Below are 24290 nucleotides of genomic sequence, written 5' to 3' on the forward strand. Positions count from 1 at the left end.
TCTTAAGTGAAATGCATGTAGTTTTAGATCATTGAGTATGATGTTGGCTGTAGGTTTTTTATATATGGTTTTTATTATGTTGAGATAGGATCCCTTTATTCCTGCTTTGCTGAGTGTTTTTATCAGAAATGGGTGCTGGATTTTGTCAAATGTTTTATTGGCATATTTGGTATGTTCATATGATTTATTTAAAATTTTGTTGTTGTTGCTAATACTTACCCAAGGATATTTTTCCATTGATTTTTTAGATAGAGTGGAATAGAGAGAGAAACATTGATATGAGACAGACATCTATTGGTTGCCTCCCACAAGACCCTGACTGGGGCCTGGGTTTGAACCTGCAATCTAGTTCCCTTGACTGAGAATTGAACCTGGGACCCTCCAGTCCTATGGCCAATGCTCTAGTCCCTGAGCCAAACCAGCCAGGGCTGATCATATGATTTTTATTTTTCATTTTGTATGTGATGCATTACATTATTATTATTATTATTATTATTTGCAAATATTGTATCTAACTTTGCATCCTTGGGATAAATCCCACTTGGTCATGGAGTATAATATATACAATATATTGCTGGATCCTATTTGCTAATATTTTGTTAAGGATTTTGGCATCTAGGTTTATCAGGGATATTGGCCTGTAATTTTCTTTTTTTTTTCTTTTTAGTGGCTTTATCTGGTTTTGGGATTAGGATTATGCTGGCCTCATAAAAAGAGCGTAGAAGTCTTCCTTCCTCTTGAATTTTTTGGAATAGTTTGAGAAGACTAGATGTTCTTCTTTGAATGTTTGGTAAAACTCCCCTGTGAAGCTGTCTGGACCCAGGCTTTTGTTCGCTGGGCGTTTATTGATTACTGATTCATTTTCCTTAGTGAGTCTGTTCAGGTTTTCTGACTCTTCCTAGTTGAGTTTTGGAAGACTGTATGATTCTAGAAATTTGTCAATTTTGCCTACATTGTCCAATTTTTTGGCATTTAATTGTTCATAGTATTATCTAACAATTCTTTGTATTTCTGTGGTATCAGTTGTTACTGCTCCTCTTTCATTTCTGTCCATCTTTCTTTGATCATTTTGTTACATTTTGGTACTGCAAGATATTCCAGGCTCATTTTGTACTTCCCCTGCCCAGACTTGGAATCAGCCATTTCTCCAAGAAGTCCCAGTTCCTTTTATTGGAGAATGGTATTTAGAAACCAGGGTATGGGATCTACCTGTGTCCTTTGGTACTGAGTTGTGATTCCTTCTTAGAGGACACACCTGGAGAATAGATGTATGTATACATATACACGTACATATTTTTATATTCATATGTACATTTTGTGTACCTCCTCGCCCTCTACTGCCACCACAATGTGGTTATGTCATTCACTTGACATATAGTTAGGTTCATTTGTTTCTGTTTGTTTATATTGGATTTTGAAATCCTCTTCAATACTTATAAATTGTATTTATTTTTGAATATGTAAAACATAACATTATTCCAAAAGCCAAAACTATACAGAAATATATATTCAGAGAAGTCCCACTATTACCCACAATTATTTCTGTCTCATACATACTCATGCCCTGTAGGTAACCAGTCTTTTTTAGTTTCTGGTTTGTGTTTCCTGAGCTGCTTTTTGCAGAATAAGCTGATACACAATTTCTTATTTTCCCTTTTTATTACTCTTTTGCATGTGTGCTTTTTGTTTTACTTAAAATTTTGTACAAATTACTAATATCATTCATAGATTCTCATCCTTTCTTACAGTTTCATAATACTCCATTGTGTGGGTATACTACAGTTTAACCACTCTCCTATGTGTGGGCATTCAGGTTGTTTTTGTTTTTTTTTATCCTCACCTGAGGACATTTTTCCATTTTTTGTTCAGATAGAGTGAGAAAGAGAGAGAGGAAGAGAGAGAGAGAGAAACATCTACATGAAAGGGATATAGTGAGTGACTGCCTCTTGTAGTACCCAACCAGGGCCAGGGACAAACTGCAACCGAGGTACGTGCCCTTAGCAGGAACAGAACCCTGGTCTCTCTGGACCACAGGCTGATTCTCTAACCAATGAGCCAAACTGGCTAGGGCCAGGTTGTTTTTATTGTTTTGCATTCACAATAAATTCTACAGTGACTAACCATGTGATTATGTATTTTTATATCATTGAAGGTGTGTCTTCAAAGTATATTTCTAGAAGTAGAAACGATAAACGCCTGTTGATTTTTGTTAAATATTGCCACATTTTTCCTTCCTTAGGAGTTGTACAGATTTCCCACCATCATATGGTACTGATGTGTAAGTGCCTATTTCTTTGCCAATCTGATAGCAGGGAAATGGATTCAGAATAATTTCAGTTTTCATTTCTAATATTTAAGTGAGGTTGAAAATTTTTATTAAGGGCCATGTTACGTCTTTTTTTTTTTTTTGGTGAATTGTCTATGTCTTTTGCTAATTTTTTATTAAGTTTTTGGTGTTTTCTCCTCAATTTTAAACAGTTCTTTAGATATTAGAGGTATTTACCCTTTATGGTATGTGTTGCAAATATTTTCTCCACGTTTGTCATTTGTCTTTAACTTTGCTTTATATATACACATACAATTACATGTAAATCTTTTAAAAATCTTTTATGTGGTCAAATGAGTCATTCTATTATTGCATTTGGATTTTGAGTCATAGTTAGAAAACCTTTCGCTACACCCAGGATATACAGGAATTTACTAGTATTTTTTCTAGGACTCATGAAGCTTAAATTTATTTATTCAAATCTGTGATCTATTTGAAATTTATTCTTGTGAGTAGTGTGAGGTATGACGCTAATTTTGTCTTTTTCCAAATGGTTATCCTGCACTGTTTATTAAAGTTCATCTTTGCCCCAGTTATTTGAGATGTCACTTTTATGATACACCAAATCTCTCTATACTTGGTTTATATTTCTGGACTTCTTGTTCTGTTTGCTGGCCTGTCTATTCCTGGGGGCAGTAGCACACTTTTATTTATAAAAGCTTTATAGTATGCTTTAATATCCCATATATGATTTCCTTTTCAGTGTTTTTCTAGCTATTGTTGCATGTTCATTTTCCCATATGGACATTATCAACTTGTCTAGCTCCATAAAAAATATTTTTAGTATTTTACTGGGATTGTGATATATTTAAAAATTAACTTGAAGAGAACTAATCTATTTTTAATATGTTTTTATTGATTTTTTAGAAAGAGAGGAAGGGGGAGAGAGATAGAAACATCGATGTGAGAGAAATACATTCATTGGCTGCCTCCTGCACTCCCCCATTGGGGATGAAGCCTGCAACCCAGGTATATGCCCTGACCAGGAATTGACCTGGGACCTGTCAGTCCATGGGATGGCACTCAATCCACTGAGCCACACTGGCCAGGCAAGAGAACGAATATCTTTATGGTTTTCTAATCAAGAAGAGGATATATTTCCATTTGTTCAAGTCTACTTTGTATCTTTCAGGAGAGTTTTAAAAGTTGTCCTCACATGGGTTTTGCACATTTCTTGTTAGGCTTATTTCTAAGTATTTAATTTTCATTATTGCAATTTGAATGGGATTTTCCCCTACCACTATCTTCTGTAATTGATTATTGTGTATATGAAGGCTATTTATTTCTATGTCTTAATTTTATATTCTGCTGCCTTACTGGATAAAATGTTTTGGAACAACTGGATAGCCACATGAAAAAAATTTAACCCCAACCCCTATGTCACACCATGCACAAAATCAATCTACAATGAATTATAGAACTAAAACTTCTAGAAGAAAACAGGAATATCTTCGTGATTTGACAGTAGGCAAAGTTTTCTTAGGACATAGATAAATAATATCTATCAAAGAAAAAAATCAATAAAATACACCATCAAAATTTAAAACTTATGCTAATGAAATGACATCAATAAGAAAAAAACATAGGTAAGCCATAGACTGAGAGAACATATTTACAAAACATATATCTGAAAAAGGACTGGTATCCAGGATATATAAAAAGCTGACAGCTCAATGATATAAATATATCCAATGAAAATGGGCAATAGATTATAACATGCACAATGAAAGATAGATAAATGGAAAATAAACTGTACATTTTAAATAGAATTTTAGGTATGTGAATTATATTTCAATGTTTAAAAAGCAGTTTTGAACATCCATAACAAAAATTAATTAATTAATTAATTAAATTAAATTAAATAAAGCCGTTTTGTGGGGGCCAAAGCTCAGTTCAGGAAGTTTTCTTGCATTTAGGAATACCAGGGGTAATTTTTGGGCTAGAGAAATGGACTTCATAGATTTCAGACCATTCTACATAAATTTGATTTCTCTCAGCTGAGCTTTTGATAAGTTAAGCAGCTGTGGGTTTGAAGGTATGCTTTCTGACAGTCCTTACAGCACAACTATTCTGTGTTTGCCAGAGTACAGAGCCATGTGTTTTAAAAGTCAACCCAAATGAAAAATTAGCCAAACGAGAACCTGTCCTGGAAGAGAAAGCCGCTGCCCTTCAGCATGGAGTCAGGCCAAGGAAATACTCCCTGTCAGGTCCAATTAACTTTCAAGAAGTACATCGTAATTTGCTTTAGCACATGGTTGAACCAGACCCCAAAATTTTAAGGTATAGAGCAACTGTAATTTTAGGCTGGAAAATTTTTTAAAGACTAACCAAATCTTGGTCATTAAAAAGAATATCAGGAAAGGTTTCACTTTGAACAATGTAACGTCCAGATCAGCCAGCCATCAAAGAATCTAGTTGTGGAAAGCATGCCTAGGTAACCAAATGAATTGACTTGCTGAATGGGATTTTTAGTGCTGAACTTGATAAATGTAGGGGAACATCTACCAGAAAACGGTGACTTTGATTTTCTAATGGTTGGTTTGAAGCCCCTCTTTATTATTGTCATTCCTGGTTTGTGACAATACCTTATACATGTGGGAATGGATAAAGCAGCTATCTTCTTAATTCAAAGTGATATTAAGTTATGAAGGTATACATAAAATAGAGAAGGAACTGGAACACATGCCTGAGGAATGAATCAGAAAATTTACAGCAGGTGAAATGAAATACTCCTAGTGATTCTGATGATCTTATTTAATTGGTGACTAGAGGTTCATTGAATATACATATTGGCAAAATGCTAAATGACCAAGTGTTAAAATCAATATTACTCGAAGCCAAGGCTAAACTAACACTACCTTAGAAAAATACTTCTGTATTATAAAAGTAAATCCAAAATTTTATTGAAAAACTATTAAACATATTTAGTTAAAAATTAGGTTTTCACATTTAAAAATTGTGACATTATAGTGCAGAAACACTGATTTCTTAGCACTGTCAGTTTTGTGCACAGCTTGAAGAAAATTTTCTGAATATTTTTAAAATAGACTATTTTTTTAGAGCAGTTTTAGGTTTATAGCAAAATTGAGTGGAAGATACAGAGATTTCCTATATACCTCCTGCTCCCTCACATGCACAGCCTTCCCCATTATCAACAACCACAGTGGTACATTAGTTATAGTCAGTGAACCTACATTGATACATCATTATCACAAAAGGTACATAGTTTACATTAGGGTTCACTATTGGTGTGTTGTACATTCTGTGGGTTTGGACAAATGTATAATTATGTCCATACGCTAATATCGCACACTGACCTAAAAATCCTCTGTGTTCCTCCTATTCATCCCCCTACCCTGGCAACCACTGAACTTTTTACTGTTTTTATAGTTTTGCCTTTTCCAGAATGTCATACAGTATGTAGACTTTGCAAATTGGCTTCTTTTACTTAGTAATATGCATTTAAGTTTTTTTCATATCTTCTTATGGTTTTATAACTTGTTTCTTTTTAGGGCTAAATAATATTCAATTGCCCAGGTATACCACAGTTTATTTATCCATTCACCTGAAGGACAGACATTTTGGTTGCTTTCAAGTTTTGGCAATTATGAATAAAACTGTTATAAATATCTGTATGCAGGTTTTTGTGAGGATGTAAGTGTTCAGACTTTTAGTGAGCCTGTCCTTCTGGACTGTGAACTTCACATGTGCTTCTCGGATTTTTTATTTCCCCTTTTGGTGGGACAGGATGGCTAGAGTGGGCTGGAGTTGAGTATTTCTCTTCTCCAGATAAGTTAGGCTCTGATAAAATTCCAGCAGGTTAGGCTCTGGTTTATTAGTATCTCCTGAGTGTAGAACTTGTTAAGGAGAACAGAGTGCTCTGGCACTTTTCAAAACGGTTCCTTTTCTGCCTCCCCTTGCCAGAAGCAGGAGGGGATTGTTTTCTGATAATTACTGTGAGAATCTGGTAGAGATCCAGGAGGTAAAACTGACAAAAGTGTTGGAGGCCTCTTATGGCCAGGCCTCCCTGGAGTTTTTAGGTTTCAGACTTGTCCACACTGAGCCTCCAGCAATTCAATTACAGTTCAGGTTCCCATGGAATTTTCTGTTTGGGTAACTTTGGATTCTCTGTGGAGGTTTCTGCTTGGAGTAAGTCTCTGTATTCACCTGTTGGTCTCTCCCATTTTGTGAGCAACAGTTCACCCTGTGATCTCACTTCTCTTATAGATCTAAGAAGAGTTGTTGATTATTCTGTTTGTTCAGATATTTACTTGTTAGGATGGAGGAATAACTTCTAAGCTCCTTACATGCTGGACTGGAAAATAAAACTGTATTGTTTATTGCTGAGATCCTTTAGGTCACAACTGTGTCTTGAAATTTGCCATAAACTAAGCAACTTAACCTAGATTATAATAATGTTACCAGAGAAATCAGTGGGCCAGATTTCCCCAACAACTGATGGGAGTGGGATGGCTCTGTTGATTCCTTAAGAAAAGGAATTTTTTCAAGACTCACACAGGAGAATGAATGTTTTTTATTGGCATGGAGTTGTATTCCTGAGGTTGTAAAGTCCCGTGTCCCTTAACCCAGTTCTGGAAAATGGGTAGCTGTGGATTCAGCAGAACTAGAAACAGTGCCAGTGTCCAGAGTTTCCTCTCCATGTTGCAGCCAGGTCCAATATATAGCATCAGGCTAGATTCAGTCCATCAGTCCATTGTATGGAGTCCACATGGCTGTGGACCATGTGGCAAATGCAGGGAAACCACTCTCCCTGCAACAGAAGTCCCAAAAGGGTGGGCCCAGCACCAAGAGAGAGAACTTCCCTAGGGATTATGTATCTCAGATTTTGCATGCTTGTAGCAGCCACACCTATTCTGGCCACTGATTTGTTCCCAGGTATGACTGACAGGTAAACACCTTCCCACATCACTCAGACTTTAATGAACATGCATCTAAACTGCCTTTGTCCAGTCCCTTTCCCCATTAATCAACTGGGAACAGACTTGGAGAGTGTTAACTTTAGCTTTCTGGCAAAACTGTATAAATGGCATGCTTATATTTTCTGGTCTCCCCTTCACTCCTTACCTGTTAAATAATAACCAGATTATTTCAATGGTATCATCAGATGCCCAGCTAATATTTGTTAAATGATAAAATAAATGAATGAAAGAATGAGTGTTGACAAAACAATTTACAGATGTTTTCAGCAAGACCTTCAGTTTCATAGCCTCCTCCTGAACTCCCCAATTCTTTCCCCAAACGTATAGAATCAAATATGGGGAAATAGCTCTTTTTCCTCCTAGTGGCAACTTACAAGCTTTTTCCGTACTGTACTGGAAACTAAAAATCTTGCCTTCTAAATATTTTCAGAGGCAGTTTTAAGATTGTTGCCCTCATTTATGTTATTTCTGATATTTTATATGCCCTTGGTCTTTTTTCTTTTGGTTAATTTTCATCTTAAATTGTATTCCTCTTATTTTTATTTTATTTGCTAAATTAATATACAGTAAAATTGACCTTTTTTTGGTGTACACTTTTATTAAAAGTTCATAAGCCACTTTATAGAGTCATTTTCCTGAGCACCTCATGCTCCACTGTCTCTCTGGTACTTTCTGGTTCCTGGGCCCCTCTTATTTAGTCTTCTGGCTAGAAATCTGGGACTTCAGTCACCCTGTTCTGTTATGTAGTTCTTCTAACTGTGCCCATATCTGGGAAGATAGAAAGAAGCAATTGTTGTTTGCCCTACCCTTTTGGTACTACATCCTCCTAAAGAGGAAGGTTCCCATCCCTCAGAGTTTTAGGCCCCTGTGGATGTCTGTTACTGCTGCTTTCAGTGCTGCTTCCCTTGCCACCACAGGGTTGCTTTGGGGTACTAGTTTGGTGGTACTTTGAATTATTTTCTTTTCTGAGATGTCTTATACCACTTTACAGAATCCTCAAATCGCTGCTCCATGCATTCTATCCATTTCCAGCTGTATTCAGAGGGTGAGATAGGGTGAAGTGTATTTCTACATCTAAGCAGGAATGGAAACCAGCCCTTGCTGTTTTATAAAATAATTTGAAAAAAAAATTGCCTTTCAACTATGGGTGTAGACATATATGAAAATGGAGCAAGGTAGTTGGCTCAAGAAAGGAAAAACGGGGAATCCAAAATGACAGTGGAGTAGGTGGAAATTACACTCCCCTCCTCCCAGGACAAAACTGGAATTACAATTAAGAGATAGGATAATCAAGGTGAATAACCAAAGGAAGAAGACTAGCTGAACAGAAGTCTTAAACCAAGGATTTACAGAAGAAGCCACGACGACACTGGTAGGAAGGGCAGAGATGAAAGAAAAAAAAAAAAAAGGCTGGCCCGGCAGCCATGGGTGGCAGCTGAGAATCTGGAGGAATATCTCACCTGCAAAGGTTCCCCCTGAGTAGCAGGGGTCTCATTCCCACTTTGAGAACCCCAGCCAAGAGCACCAGACCTGGGAAGAGGCAACCAAATAACATTTGGCTGTGAAAATCAGTGGGATCCTGACCACCAGGGCAAGATGGTAGTCTGCCAAGCACCCTCTTAAATAGGCAATTCATAAAATCTCATTTGTAACCATTTACCCTGGGTGTAGCAGACAAGAGTCATATGAGGAGAGACTGGGTTGTGTGGCTTAAGAACAGCTACCAGGGTCCCTGTACTGGGTCCCTCTCCCACACTGCCCACAGATATCATCTTTCTTGGGTTAGGCACTCTCTTTCATACAGCATCATCATGGGAGAATGCAATAGCCTCACCCTGCTAACTATCGCCCACCATGCTGAGCTCACACCCTGTGGAGAAATCATCTGCTTGGACCCAGGGTGTAGATGTCTGGGAAAACACAGAGGGTGTCAGTGACTGAGTTGTGTAGCTCTGGTACAGGAGCCATTCCCCCCCTTCCTGAAAGCCCTACTGGTTCCTCCCCCTCATAGGAGATCCACTAGCCTCACTCTCTTGACTCCTGGTAGCCCCACTATACTGAGCTCTGGCTCCCAGAAGAATCTTGGACAGACTGGTAGTGTGGCTCTAGGGCAAGAGCCATTTATCTCTCTCACACCCAGTGCATCACCATTGCTCTGCATAGCTCTCTCTTCACATGGCAAAATCTTGGTCTGTTTGGGCATGATGAACTCTGTTGTCTTCACCTTGATGACTTCCTGAGACCCTCTCCCACCATAAAGGTCTGCAGGTACCCAGCAGGTGGCAGTTAGACTTGGTGTACCCTGGGACTTTTGCTGAGTCACATCAGACTCAGCACTGGCACTAAGTTTAAATCTGTATCAACCCAGTAAACAACACTTCCCCCTACCCCATGACTTACTGAGAACCTACCTCAAGCAACCCATATACTGCCAGATGCTCTTTCAGTGACTGAGCCTAACAGGCAGCTGACAGGTGAAAGCAGTTGAAGGCAGATATTGAGGTACCTTGGACCTTTGGCTGTTGTGCCCCTGGGCTCAGTGTTGGTGGAAGCTGGCCTTCATGTGCAGCTTGGCCTTTCCCACACACACCCAGACCCAACAGACACAGCCACAAACTGGAGATTGCTTTATAGTTCCAAACAGGTTACCCAGGGCCACTTACAGGCATCATCTGACATTGACCTGCACCAGAGTTCTTTCCAAGAGACCCTAGAACCAATACACCCAGGGGAAGGCTTCAGACAATATTACAACAAGATCCAAATAGCTCCACAGGCAGTACATCCAAAGGGAGATCTTGGCAGGCACTAGACCCTGCTGATGAGAATTCTGCTTTGTGTGGTTAGCACTGACACAGCAGCTAATATGCTGTGGTCAAGGTCAATCATCAGTCCTTGTAGACAGGCAGCCTAAGGGGCAATTCAATGCACAGATGGGGCAACAAGATCAAGACTCAGGTACAACATGAGGGCTCACATAACCCAACCAAGGGATATTCCTTGAGCACCCAGCTCAGGTGATCAGGGGGACTGTCACACTGGGTCCCAGAGGACACCTACTACATAGGCCACTATACCAAAACTGGGAGACATAGAAGATCTAACTAATACATAGAAACAAACACAAAGAGGCAGCCAAAATGGGGAGACAAAGAAGCATGCCCCAAATGAAAGAACAGGAGAAAATGAACTTATTAAATGGAGACAAGCAGTCCACCAGAATGAGAGTAAAAAAAAAAAAAAAAAAAAAATGGTTATAAGGATGCTCAAGAAACTTAATAAGAACTTTAACAGCATTAAAAAGGACAGGAAAAAAAAAAAAAAGAACCAGTCAGAAATAAAGAATACAATATCTGAAATAAATGCACTGGAACAAATAAACAGTAGGTTGGATGAAGCAGAGGATCGAATCAGTGATTTGGAACACAAGATAGCAGAAAACACTCAATCAGAGCAACAAAAAGAAAAAAGACTTTTATCAATAACAACTAAGGAAATTGAAGAGGTATTCAAGACTCTCCCAGCAACAAAAGCCCAGGCCCAGATGGCTTCATGGGGGAGTTTTACCAAACATTCAAAGAAGAACGAATACCCATTCTCCTCAAACTATTTAAAAAAATTCAAGAAGGAAGACTTCCAACCTCGTTTTATGAAGCCAGCATAATTCTAATTCCAAAACCAGAAAAAGACACTACAAAGAAAGAAAACAACAGGCCAATATCCCTGATGAACATAGATGCCAAAATCCTGAACAAAATACTAGCAAATCAGCTCCGGCAATACACCAAAAAAATTATCCACCATGACGAAGTGGGATTCATCCCAGGGATGCAAGGCTGGTACAATATTTGCAAATCAATAAACGTGATACACCAAATAAATAAAATGAAGAATAAAAACCACATGATCATATCAATAGATGCTGAAAAAGCCTTTGACAAAATTTAGCATCCATTTCTGATAAAAACACTCAGCAATGTGGGAATAGAGGGATCATATCTAGACATAATAAAGGCCATATATGAAAGACCTACAGCCAACATCATACTCAATGGGCAAAAACTATAAGCACTTCCCTTAAGTACAGGAGCAAGCCAAGGATGCCCACTTTAACCACTCTTATTTAACATAGTACTGGAAGTCTTAGCTACAGCAATCAGACAGGAAGAAAAAAATAAAGGGATCCAAATTGGAAAGGAGGAAGTAAAACTGTCATTATTTGCAGATGACATGATACTATATGTAGAAAACCCCAAAGACTAAATCAAAAATTTACTAGACTTAATAAATGAATTTGACAAAGTAGCAGGATACAAAATTAATGTCAAGAAATTGATGGCATTCTTATACACCAATGATGAACTCACAGAAAGAGAAACTAAGAAAACAATCCCACTTACCATTGCGGCAAAAAAATTAAGATACCTAGGAATAAACTTAACCAAAGAAATAAAGGACTTATTCGCAGAAAACTACAGGTCATTGAAAAAAGAAATAGAGGAAGATATAAAAAAGTGGAAGCATATACCCTGTTCATGGATTGGGAGAATTAACATCATTAAAATGTCCATATTACCCAGAGCAAAGTATAGATTCTATGCAATCCCCATCAAAATACCAACGGCATACTTCACAGAATTAGAACAATTACTTCAAAAGTTCATATGGAACCAAAAAAGGCCTCGAATAGCCACAGCAATCTTGAAAAGGAAGAACAAAGTTGGAGGGATCACATTACCAGATTTCAGGTTATACTACAAAGCCACCGTAATCAAAACAGCCTGGTACTGGCAGAAGAACAAGCATATAGATCAGTGGAACAGAACAGAGAACCCAGAAATGGACCCAAGGCAATATGCTCGATTAATATTTGACAAAGGTGGCAAGAGCATACAGTGGAGTAAGGACAGCCTCTTTAATAAATGGTGCTGGGAAAATTGGACAGCTACATGCAGAAAAATGAAACTAGAGCATCAACTTACATCCTACATAAGAATAAACTCAAAATGGATAAAAGGCTTAAATGTGACTCATAAATCCATAAAAATCCCAGAAGAAACTGTAGGCAACAAAATTTCAGACATCATATGCAGCAGATTTTTCACTGATACATCACCTCAGGCAATAGAAACAAAGGAGAAAATGAACACATGGGACTACATCAAACTCAAAAGCTTCTGCACAGCGAAAGATACAATCATCAAAATGGAAAGGATACCCACCGTGTGGGAGAGCATAATTGCCAATGACATATCAGATAAGGGGTTAATTTCCAATATATATAGAGTGCTCATACAACTCAACAAAAGGAAGACAAAGAACCCAATTAAAAAATGGGCAGAGGAACTAAATAGACACCTCTCCAAACAGGACATACAAATGGCTAAGAGACATATTAAGAGATGCTCATCATCACTAATCATCAGAGAGATGTAAATCAAAACAACAATGAGGTATCACCTCACACCTGTCAGAATGGCCGCCATCAACAAATCATCAAACAAGTTTTGGTGAGGGTGTGGAGAAAAGGGGACTCTAGTACACTGCTGGTGGGAATGCGGACTGGTGCAGCCACTATGGAAAACACGATGGTGTTACTTCAAAAAATTAAAAATTGACCTTCCATTTGACCCAGTGATCCATCTTTTAGTAATATACCCTAAGAAGCCTAAAACACCAATCATGAAGAATATATGTACCCCCATGTTTGTAGCAGCACTGATCACAATAGCTAAGATCTGGAAACAGCCCAAGTGTCCATCAGTAAATGAATGGATCAAAAAGCAGTGGTACATATACACAATGGAGTACTACGCAGCTGTAAGAAAGAAAGATCTCTTATCCGTTGAGACTACATGGAGGGACCTGAAAAGTATCATCCTAAGTGAAACAAGCCAAACAGAGAAAGACAAGTATCATATGATCTCACTTATTTGTGGAATATAATGAACATAACAGTCTGAGGAATGGGGTACTCCCAGAGACGTGGAAGTGGGGTACAGACTGACAATCTCCAGAAGAGGGGGTGGTGGGGAAGAGATAAACCACAGAACTTATATGCATGTATGCATGAACAGTGGACATGGACAGCAACATGGGGACAGGGCAGGGAGCGAGGTGGAGGGGGGATTCAGTGGGGAAAAAAGGAGAAACATCTGTATCAAATATTAATTGATAAAATATAAATTAATTAAAAAAAACAAAAACAAAATAGAATGTCAAATAAAAAGCTTTTGAGATGAAAAAAAGGCTACGGGAATATATTAACACAAAACTAGCACTGCAAGATATGCTAAAAGGACTGCTGTAATTAGGACTGTTGTAATTAAGAACTTGGAAGAAAAATAGAACCACACTAAATAAAAATGGCAATGAATAAGTACATATAAATTAATACCTTAAATGTAAATGCATTGAATGTTCCAATAAAAAGGCACAGAGTAGCTGACTGGATAGGAAAGCATGACTCACATATATGTCGTTTACAGGAAAACCATGTCGCAACAAAAGACCCACATAGGTTGAAAGTAAAGAATTGAATAAAAAAAAACAGGAAGATATAACCTTGGTAAACATATATACACCCAATTTAGGAGCACCACAATATATTAAAAATCTTTGGAGGACTTCAAAGGAGAAATCAATAGCAATACAATCATAGCAGTGGACTTCAATACCCCGATGACATCACTGGATAGATCTTCTAGACAAAAAATTAACAAGGAAACACAGACACTAAATGAAGCGCTAAAGCAAATGAATTTAATAGATATCTACAAAGAATTACATCCCAAAACTGTAGAATTCACATTCTTCTCAAGTGCCATGGGACATTCTCAAAGATAGACCACATGATAGGGCACAAACTAAGTCTCTACAAGTTCACGAACATTGATATCATATCAAGCAGATTTTCAGATCACAATAGCATGCAACTAGAAATCAATTGCAACAAGAACATGCAAAGACATTTGAAAACATGGAGGCTAAATAGTATGTTATTGAACAATGAATGGGTTACCATGGAGATAAAGTAAGAAATTAAAAACTTCCTGGAAACCAATTAAAATGAACACACAACAACACAAAATCTATGGGATGCAGCGAAAGCAGTTCAGAGAGAGAAGTTCATAGCACTACAGGCCTACCTCAAGAAGCAAGAAAAATCTCTAATAGACTATCTAACCTCACAACTTAAGAAACTAGAAAGCATACAAAAAGAAAACCCCAGAGAAAGTAGAAGGAAATAAGGAAATAGTAAAGATCAGAGCAGAAATAAATGACAGAGACCAAAAATCAATTCAAAGGACCAATGAAACAAAGAGCTGGTTCTTTCAAAAGATAAACAAGACTGATGGACCCTTAGCTAGACTAAGAAACAAAGAGAGAGTACCCAAGTACACAAAATCAGAAATAAAAGAGGAGAAATAATAATTGACACCACAGAAATAAAAAAAAATTGTTAAGAGAGCTTCTTTAATAAAAGACTGTATGAACAATTATACAGCAACAAATTTGACAATCTAAGTGAAATGGACAAATATCTAGAAACACATAGTCTCTTAAAACTGAACTGGGAAGAGTCAGAAAACTTGAAGAGACCAATAACAACAAAAGAAATTGAAGATGTAATCAAGACTCTCCCAGCAAACAAAGGCCCAGGCCTGGATGGCTTCACTGGTGAATTTTACTGAACATTCAAAGAAGAACTGATACCCATTTTCCTCAAACTATTTCAAAAAATTCAAGAAGAAAGAAGACTTCCAAACTCATTTAATGAGGCCAGCATAATTCTAATTCTAGAAAAATACACTACAAAGAAAGAAAATTAGAGACCAGTATTCATGATAAACATGAATGCCAAAATCCAGAACAAAATACTAGCAAATGGAATCCAGCAATAATCAAAAAAATTATTCACCATGACCAAGTGAGATTCATCTTAGGAATGAAAGGCTGGTACAATATTGGCAAATCAATAAATGTAATACACCACATAAACAAAATGAAAGATAAAAATCATATGCTAATATCAATAGATGCTGAAAAAGCATTTGACAAAATTCAGCACCCATTTCTGATAAAAACGGTCAGCAATCTGTGAATAGAGGGATTATATCCTGACATAATAAAGGCCATATATGAAAGACCTAGAGCCAACATCATAATCAATGGGCAAATATTAAAAGCATTTTTTTTTTTAAGAACAGGAACAAGACAACGTTGCCCACTTTCGCCACTCTTAGTTAACATAGTGCTTGAAGTCTTAGCCACAGCAGTGAGATAGGAAGAAAAAATAAAAGGGATCTAAATTGGAAAGGAGGAAGTAAAACTGTCATTATTCGCAGATGGCATGATACTATACGTAGAAAACCACAAAGACTCCATAAAACATGTACTAAACTTAATAAATGAATTTGGCAAAGTAGCAGGATATATAATTAATGTCAAGAAATCAATAGCATTCTTATAAATTAATGGTGAACTCACAGAAAGAGAAACTAAAAAAAAAAACAATCTTATGTACCATCACAGCAAAAAAATTAAGATACCTAGGAATAAACTTTACCAAATAAATAAAGTAGTTATTCGCAGAAAACTACAGGTCATTGAAAAAAGAAATAGAGAATGATATAGAAAAGTGGAAGCACTTACCTTGTTCATGCATTGGAAGAATTAACATCATTAAAATATCCATATTACCCAAAGCAATTTATAGATTCAATGCAATCCCCATCAAAATGCCAGTGACATACTTCACAGAACTAGAATAAAAACTTCAAAAGATCATATGGAACCAAAAAGGACCTCAAATAGCAATCTTGAAAAAGAAGAACAAAGTTGGAGGTATCACATTACCAGATTTCAGGTTATACTACAAAGCCACTGTAATCAAAACAGCCTGGAACTGGCACAAGAACAGGCATATAGACCAGTGGAACAGAACAGAGAACCCAGAAATGGAACCAAGACAATATGCTCAATTAATATTCGACAAAGTGGGCAAGAGCATACAGTGGAGTAAGGACAGCCTCTTTAATAAATGGTGTCGGGAAAATTGAACAACTACATGCAAAAAAAATGAAACTGGACCATCAACTTACACCATACACAAGAATAAACTCAAAATGGATAAAACACTTAAATGTGACTCATAAATCCATAAAAATCCAAGAAGAAACTGTAGGCCACAAAATTTTAGACATCGTATGCAGCAGAATTTTCACTGATACATCACCTAAGGCAACAGAAACAAAGGAGAAAATGAACACATGGGACTATATCAAACTCAAAATCTTCTGCACAGCAAAAGATACAACCATCAAAGTGGAAAGGCAATCCACTGTATGAGAGAACATCATTGCCAGTGATACATCAGATAAGGGGTTAATTTCCAAAATATATAGAGTACTCATACAACTCAACAAAAAGAAGACAAAAAACCAAATTAAAAAACGGGCAGAGGAACTAAATAGACACTTCTTTAAACAGGACATATAAATGGCTAAGAGACATATGAAAAAATGCTCAACATTACTAATCATCAGAGAGATTCAAATTAAAACAACAATGAGATATCACCTCACACCTGTCAGAATAGCCACCATCAACAAATCATCAAACAACAAATGTTGGCGAGTGTGTGGAGAAAAGGGGACTCTAGTACACTTCTGGTAGGAATGCAGACTGGTGCAGCCACTATGGAAGACAATATGGTGTTACCTCAAAAAATTAAAAATTGAACTGCCATTTGACCCAGTGATCCCACTTCTAGGAATATACCCTAAGAGGCCTAAAATACCAATCAGAAAGAATATATGTACCCCCATGTTCATAGCAGCACTGTTTACAATAGCTAAGATCTGGAAACAGCCCAAGTGTCCATCAGTAGACAAATGAATAACAAAGCTGTGGTACATATACACAATGGAGTACTATGCAGCTGTAAGAAAGAAATATCTCTTATCCTTTGTGACGACATGGAGGGACCTGGAAAGTGTTATTTTAGGTGAAACAAGCCAAGCAGAAAAAGACAATTGCCACACGATCTCACTTATTTGTGGAATGTATTGAACATAAGACTCTGAGGAATAGGGTAGACCCAGAAACATGGAAGTAGGGTACAGACTGACAACCCTCAGAAGATGGGGTGGTGGGGGAAGAGATAAACCACAGAACTTATATGCATGTGCGCCTAAAGAATGGACATGGACAACAAAGCCTGGGACATGGTGGGGGTGGGGGATGAAGAAGAGGGTGTCAATGGGGTAAAAAAGGAGAAACATCTGTAACAAACAAAATTTAAAAAATAAATAAATAAATAAATAAATAAATAAATAAATAAATAAAGGCCATTGGTATCATAGGAGTGCCAGAATAATAAAATAAGCAAGGGTTAGAGAATATATTTGAGGAAATAGTGACAAAATCTACCTAACTTGTTGAAAGAAGAAGGCATACAATTTTAAGAAGCATAGAGAGCCCCAAGTAAGAAGAATCTAAAGATGCCCACAACAAGACACATAATAATTAAACGGTCAAAAATGAATGATGAACAGCAAATCCTAAAGGCAATAAGAGATAAGCAATAGGTTACCTACAAAGGAACCACCATCAGGCTAACAACTGACTTCTCAACAGAAACACTACAGGCCAGACAGGAATGGCATGAAGTAATTAAGGTAATGAAAAACATTGATCTGAATCCAAGAGTACTCTATCCAACAAGGCCATAATTCAAAATAGAAGGTGAAATAAAGAGCTTCCCTGACAAAAAAATAAAAAAGGCTAAGGGAATATATTAGCACCAAACCAGCCCTGCAAGAAATGTTAAAAGGACTGCTGTAATTAGCAGAAGAAATAGAAAGAAAACCATAACCATAATAAAAAGTGACAATAAAGAAGTACATATCAGTGATAAACTTAAATGTAAATGGATTGAACACTCTGATCAAAAGACACACACACACACACACATATATATATATATATATATATATATATATATATATATATATATATGTTGTTCACAGTAGACCTGCCTCACAAAAAAAAAAGACTCAGATAGGTTGAAAGTGAAGGGATGGAAAGAAATCTTCCAAGCAAATGGAAAGGAAAGAAGAACTGGGGAAGCAATACTCTTATCCAGAAAAATAGACTTCAAAATGAAGGCCATAACTAGAGACAAAGAAGGCCACTACATAATATTGAAAAGGTGTATCCAACAGGAAGCTATAACCTTGGTAAACATATATGCACCCAACATAGGAGCACCAAAATACATTAAAAAACTTCTGGAGGACTTCAAAGGAGAAATAGACAGCAATAAAATCATAGCAGGGGACTTCAACACCCTGCTGACATCACTGGATAGATCTTTTAGACAAAAAATTAACAAGGAAACAGAGACTCTAAATGATACACTAGGTTAAATAAATTCAATAGATATCTACAGAGAATTACACCCCAAAACTGCAGAATTCACATTCTTCTCAGTTGCATATGGGACATTCTCAAAGATACACCACATGTTAGGACACAAAATAAGTCTCCATAAGTTCACAAAACTGAAATCATATCAAGCATCTTCTCAGATCACAATGATGTAAAACTAGAAATCAGTTGCAATAAAAACACTAAAAAACATTCAAATACATGGAGGCTAAGCAGCATGTTATTAAACAATAAATGGGTTACCAAGGAGATCAAGAACAAATTATAAACTCTCTGGAAACCAATGAAAATGAAGAAACAACAGCACAAAATCTGGGATGCAAAGCAAGCAGTCCTGAGAGGGAAATTCATAGCACAACAGGCCTACCTCAAGAGAATAAAAATTTCTAAATGACTGTTTAACCCTACAACATAAAGAAAGAGATAGTAAACAAAAAGAAACCCAGAGCAAGTAGAAGGAAAGAAATAGTAACGGTCAGAGCAGAAGTAAATGACTTAGAGACTAAGAAAAAATAATTCAAAAGATCAATGACACAAAGTGCTGGTTCCTTGAAAAGATAAACAAGATTGATGGACCCTTAGCCAGACTCACCAAGAAACAAAGAGAGAGGACCCAAATGAACAAAATCGGGAACAAAAGAAAAATAACAACTGAGACCACAAAAAGGATCATTATAAAATACTATGAACAATTTTATGCCAACACATTGGACAATTTGGTGAAATGGACAAATTTCTAGAAACACACAGTCTCCCTAACTAAACTAGGAAAGAGATAGAAAACTTGATCAGACCAATAACAACTAACAAAATTGAAGATGTGTTCAAGAAACTATCAGCAAAGAAAAGTCTGGGCCCAGATGGCTTCACGAGGGATTTCTACTGAACATTAAAAGAAGAACTAACACCCACTCTCTTCAAACTATTCCATCAAATCCAAGAAGAAGGATGACTTCCAAACTTGTTTTATGAGGCCAGCATAATTCTAATCCCCAAACCAGATAAAGACACTACAAAGAAAAAAAACTAAAGGCCAATATCCCTGATGAACATAGATGTCAAAATCTTTAACAAAATATTAGCAAATTGGATCCAGCAATACATTAAAAAGATTATTCACCCTGACCAAGAAGAATTCATGCAAGGCTGGTACAATATTCATAAATCAATAAATGTGATACACTACACAAACAAAATGAAAGCTAAAAGCCATATGATTATATCAATAAATGCTGAAAAAGCATTCAACAAAATCGAGCACCCATTTTTTTTTTTATTAAAAAAGCCATGTGGGAATAGAAAGACCATCTCTCAACATAGTAAAGGCCATATATGAAAAACCTACAGCCAGCATCATACTCAATGGAAAAAAAACTAAAAGCTTTTCCCTTAAGAACAGGAACAAGATAGGGATGCCCATTTTTACCACTTTTATTTCACATAGCATTGGAAGTCTGAGCCATAGCAACTAGACAAGAAGTAAAAATAAAAGAGATCCAAATTGGAAAGGAGGAAGTGAAACTGTCATTCACAGATGACATGATACTGTACCTAAAAAATCCTAAAGACTCCATCAAAAATCTACTAGATTTAATAAATAAATTTGGCAAAGTAGCAGGATAAAAAATTAATGTCAAGAAATGGATGGCATTCTTATACACCAGTAATGAACTCACAGAAAGAGAAACTAAAAAAAAAAAAAAATCCCATTTATTATTACAGCAAAAAAAAAAAAAGTTACCTAGGAATAAATTTAACCAAAGATGTAAAGGACCTGTTTACAGAAAACTACAGGACACTGGAAAAAGAAATAGAGGAATATATAAAAAAGTGAAAGCATATACTTTGTTCATGAATTGGAAGAATCAACGTCATTAAAATGTCCATACTACCCAAAGCAATCTATAGATTCAATGCAGTCCCCATTAAAATACAAATGAGATAGTTCACAGAACTAGAACAAATACTACAAAAGTTTTTATAAAACCAAAAAAGACCCTGAATAGCCACAGCAATCTTGAAAAAGAAAGACAAGTAGAAGGAATCACAATACCAGATATCAGGTTATACTACAAAGCCACTGTAATAAAAATAGCCTGGTACTGGCACAAGAACACACATATAGATCTAAGGAACAGAACAGAGAACCTAGAAATTGACCCAAGTCATTATACTCAATTAATATTTGACAAAGGTGGCAAGCGCATACAATGGAGTAAAGAGAGATTCTTTAATAAACGGTGTTGGGAAAATTGGACAAGTAGTTGCAAAAAAAATGAAACTAGACCACCTACTTACACCATGCACAAGAATAAACTCAAAATGTTTAAAGGACTTAAATGTGACACATGAATCCATAAAAATCCTAGAAGAAAATCTGGGCAACAAAATTTCAGACATCACATACAGCAGATTTTTCACTGATACAACCCCCAAGGCAAGAGAAACAAAGAAAAAAATTAATTAATGCAACTACATCAAACTAAAAGCTTCTGCACAGCAAAAGAATCAAGCATCAAAATGGAAAGTGAACCCATTATATGGGAGAGCATAATTGCCAATGATACATCAGGTAAGGGGTTAATTTCCAAAGTACATAGAGTGCTCATACAACTCAACAAAAGGAAGACAAAAAATCCAATTTAAAAACGGGCAAAGGATCTAAAGAGACACCTGTCCAAAAAGGACATACAAATGGCCAAGAGACATATAAAAAAATGTTCAACATCACTAATCATCAGAGATACAAATTAAAACGACAATGAGGTATCACCTCACATCTGTCAGAATGGCCGCCATCAACAAATCATCAAACAACAAGTGCTGGTGAGGATGTGAGGAAAAGGGTTCTCTAATACCCTGCTCATTGGAATGCAGACTGGTGCAGCCAGTATGGAAAACAATATGGTATTTCCTCAATAAATTAAAAATTGAATTGCCATATGACCCAGTGATTCCAGTTCTAGGAATATATCCTAAGAAGCCTGAAACACCAATCAGAAAGAATACGTATACTCTTATGTTCATAGCAGCACTATTTATAATTGCTAAGATCTGGAAACAGCACAAGTGTCCATCAATAGATGAGGGGGGGGGGGCGGGTAAAAAAGCTGTGGTACATATACACAATGAAATACTCTGCCGCTGTAAGAAATAAAGATCTCTTATCCTTTGAGACCACATGGAGGGACCTGGAGAGTATTATGCTAAGAGAAATAAGACAATCAGAGAAACAAAAATATCACATACTCTCACTTATTTGTAGAATATAATGAACAAAACAAGTGGATGAACAAAATAGACACAGAGACATAGTAGTAGGGTACAGACTAATAAACCTCAGAGGAGGGGGGTGGAAAGAGGGAAGAGATAAACCAACAAACTTATATGTATATATGCTTAACCAATGGACATAGACAACAATGCTGTGAGTGGGGGCGGGATCAGGAGGAGGGTGTCAAACTGGGAAAAAAGATAAACATCTGTATAAAATAAATTAATATAAACAGAAAGCAAAAGAAAATATTGAATATGTATGCTATGCATATGTTTGTCTAAGTACTGTGGGAAGAAAAGTATTAGATATGGTCTATGCCCTCATTTGAGTTAGGGAGATGTGTCTATGAGAAAATAAACCAATAATCAATGGAGTATAATAATAAATATCAAGTATAGATGTTAAGGTCTACTGAAGGTCATGTCTATAATTAAAATTTTTTGCATATCTTTTCATTGAAGATCCAACTTTCTAATGGTGCAAATGTATATTGGTATTTATTTTACCTTGTATAATATGATAAATAGGCACTATGGAAAGGCATTTAGTTAAAAGTCTAAATGCTGTGTCCTTCAAGAAAGTGCTTGAAGAAATTTGTGTAATAGTCATCTAATTAAGCCCAGTGCCTCCAGGGCCTGCCTCACCCTTAAGTGAACTGAAATACATAATATATTTCCCCTGGTCATTTTGTGAACATGGCACAAATTCTTTTTGTAAAAGCCTATGCCTTCTGGAGTACCATACTGGAATGTAATTGCTCTTTGGAATACTGTATGATCAGGCACTGATACCTTAGCATAGATTGGTTTGCCTCATCCTAGAGACTGCTAAACTTGGATAAGAAATCAGAAAATATCCTCAGTACAGAGCATAGGCAATAGGCCCTTTGGGGGGAATGTGGAAGTTAATGATGAGGTATAGAACAAAATTGTAGGAGGCCACTGGAAATGGCCTTATTTCCTTTGGGTTGTAGGAGGCCACTGGAAATTGCCAAGAGTTCTGAGGTTCTCCTAGCAATTTCAGTTCCCAGGAAGCTTCTGTAAAAACATTTTTTAAAAAATTTATCTTTATTGTGAAAGTATTACAGATGTCCTTCCTTTCTTCCCCTTTTGACATCCTCCTCCCCGCTACCACCCCCTCCACCTTCACTGCACTGTTGTCTGTGTACATTGGTTATGCATATAAGTTCTTTGGTTTATCTCTTCCCACTCCCACCCCTCCATGTAAAAAATTTAATGGCAATGATTCGATTCTCTGTTTAGTCTTTAAATGCCTATAAAGGCTATCCTCATCCTGACCATACTTATTTTTGTAGAATCCTGTAAATAAATCTTTAGTTGACTAAAGAATCAGGATTAGGGAATATACTGAAGAAAACAGGAACCTCAAGACACTCTAACTCCATCAGAAGAGCCAGTCTTCTCCACAGCCTCTTCTTCCTACCCCAAAATAGCTCTCTTTCTAGCCTGATGCCAGGAATTTTTTTGTTACAGTCCTTGCTTATAGGCCTTGTGGATATTATTAACTAGACCTGGCATGTAGGTGTCATTCAATAGTGTTTGTTGTAATACAAGGTGATGACACCAGGCTTAGCATGCATTTCTCTCAGTTTAATGAGGTCATTTTACCCATATAACAGATGTTGGGTGGGTGAAAGCTGGTAAAATAGAAATCATGGTTTTATTTATTCTGGGACAGTGTAAATATAGCACATTTTAAAAGACCAAGATAGAAAGTAAAAAGTAGACTCTGAGCACCATGTCATAGAGAGGCTTACCACTACCACATCACATTGTTTTCCCTCTCTTCCATGACATCTTAGCCACCTGCTAATTGATGTCAGTTGATAAGACTCATGGTGGGGACTGAACAGCTCTGCCAAAGGCAAATATATAAAGCTACTGCACATTTTCCCTCAGCTGTTCCAAACAAATCGTCAGAGGGTGGAAATAATTCAGTGGCTAGATTTCCTAGGTTGACTTTGTTCAAAGCAATTTACTCAAATAAACCTTACTTTTCTCTCCATCATTCTGAAAAAATACCACCAGAAAAATTTATGTAAAATAAATATACAAGGTTCTAAAAAAAATCCTTATATTCTACTTCTAAGAAATATATTTAAGAGAAACAAAATGAATTATGGAGTTTTTATTGCTGATTTTAACACAAATCAACCACATCTTCATCACCTGGTAATAGCCTCACCTTCTTTTGTTTCTATAAAATTAGATAGTAGTTGAAGATGGTGGAAAATGTGCTGATAAATTAAGAAAAAAACTGTAAAGTGAAATAT

Source organism: Molossus molossus, unplaced genomic scaffold (genome assembly GCF_014108415.1).
Source record: "Molossus molossus isolate mMolMol1 unplaced genomic scaffold, mMolMol1.p scaffold_m16_p_2, whole genome shotgun sequence".
Classification (NCBI taxonomy): Eukaryota; Metazoa; Chordata; class Mammalia; order Chiroptera; family Molossidae; genus Molossus; species Molossus molossus.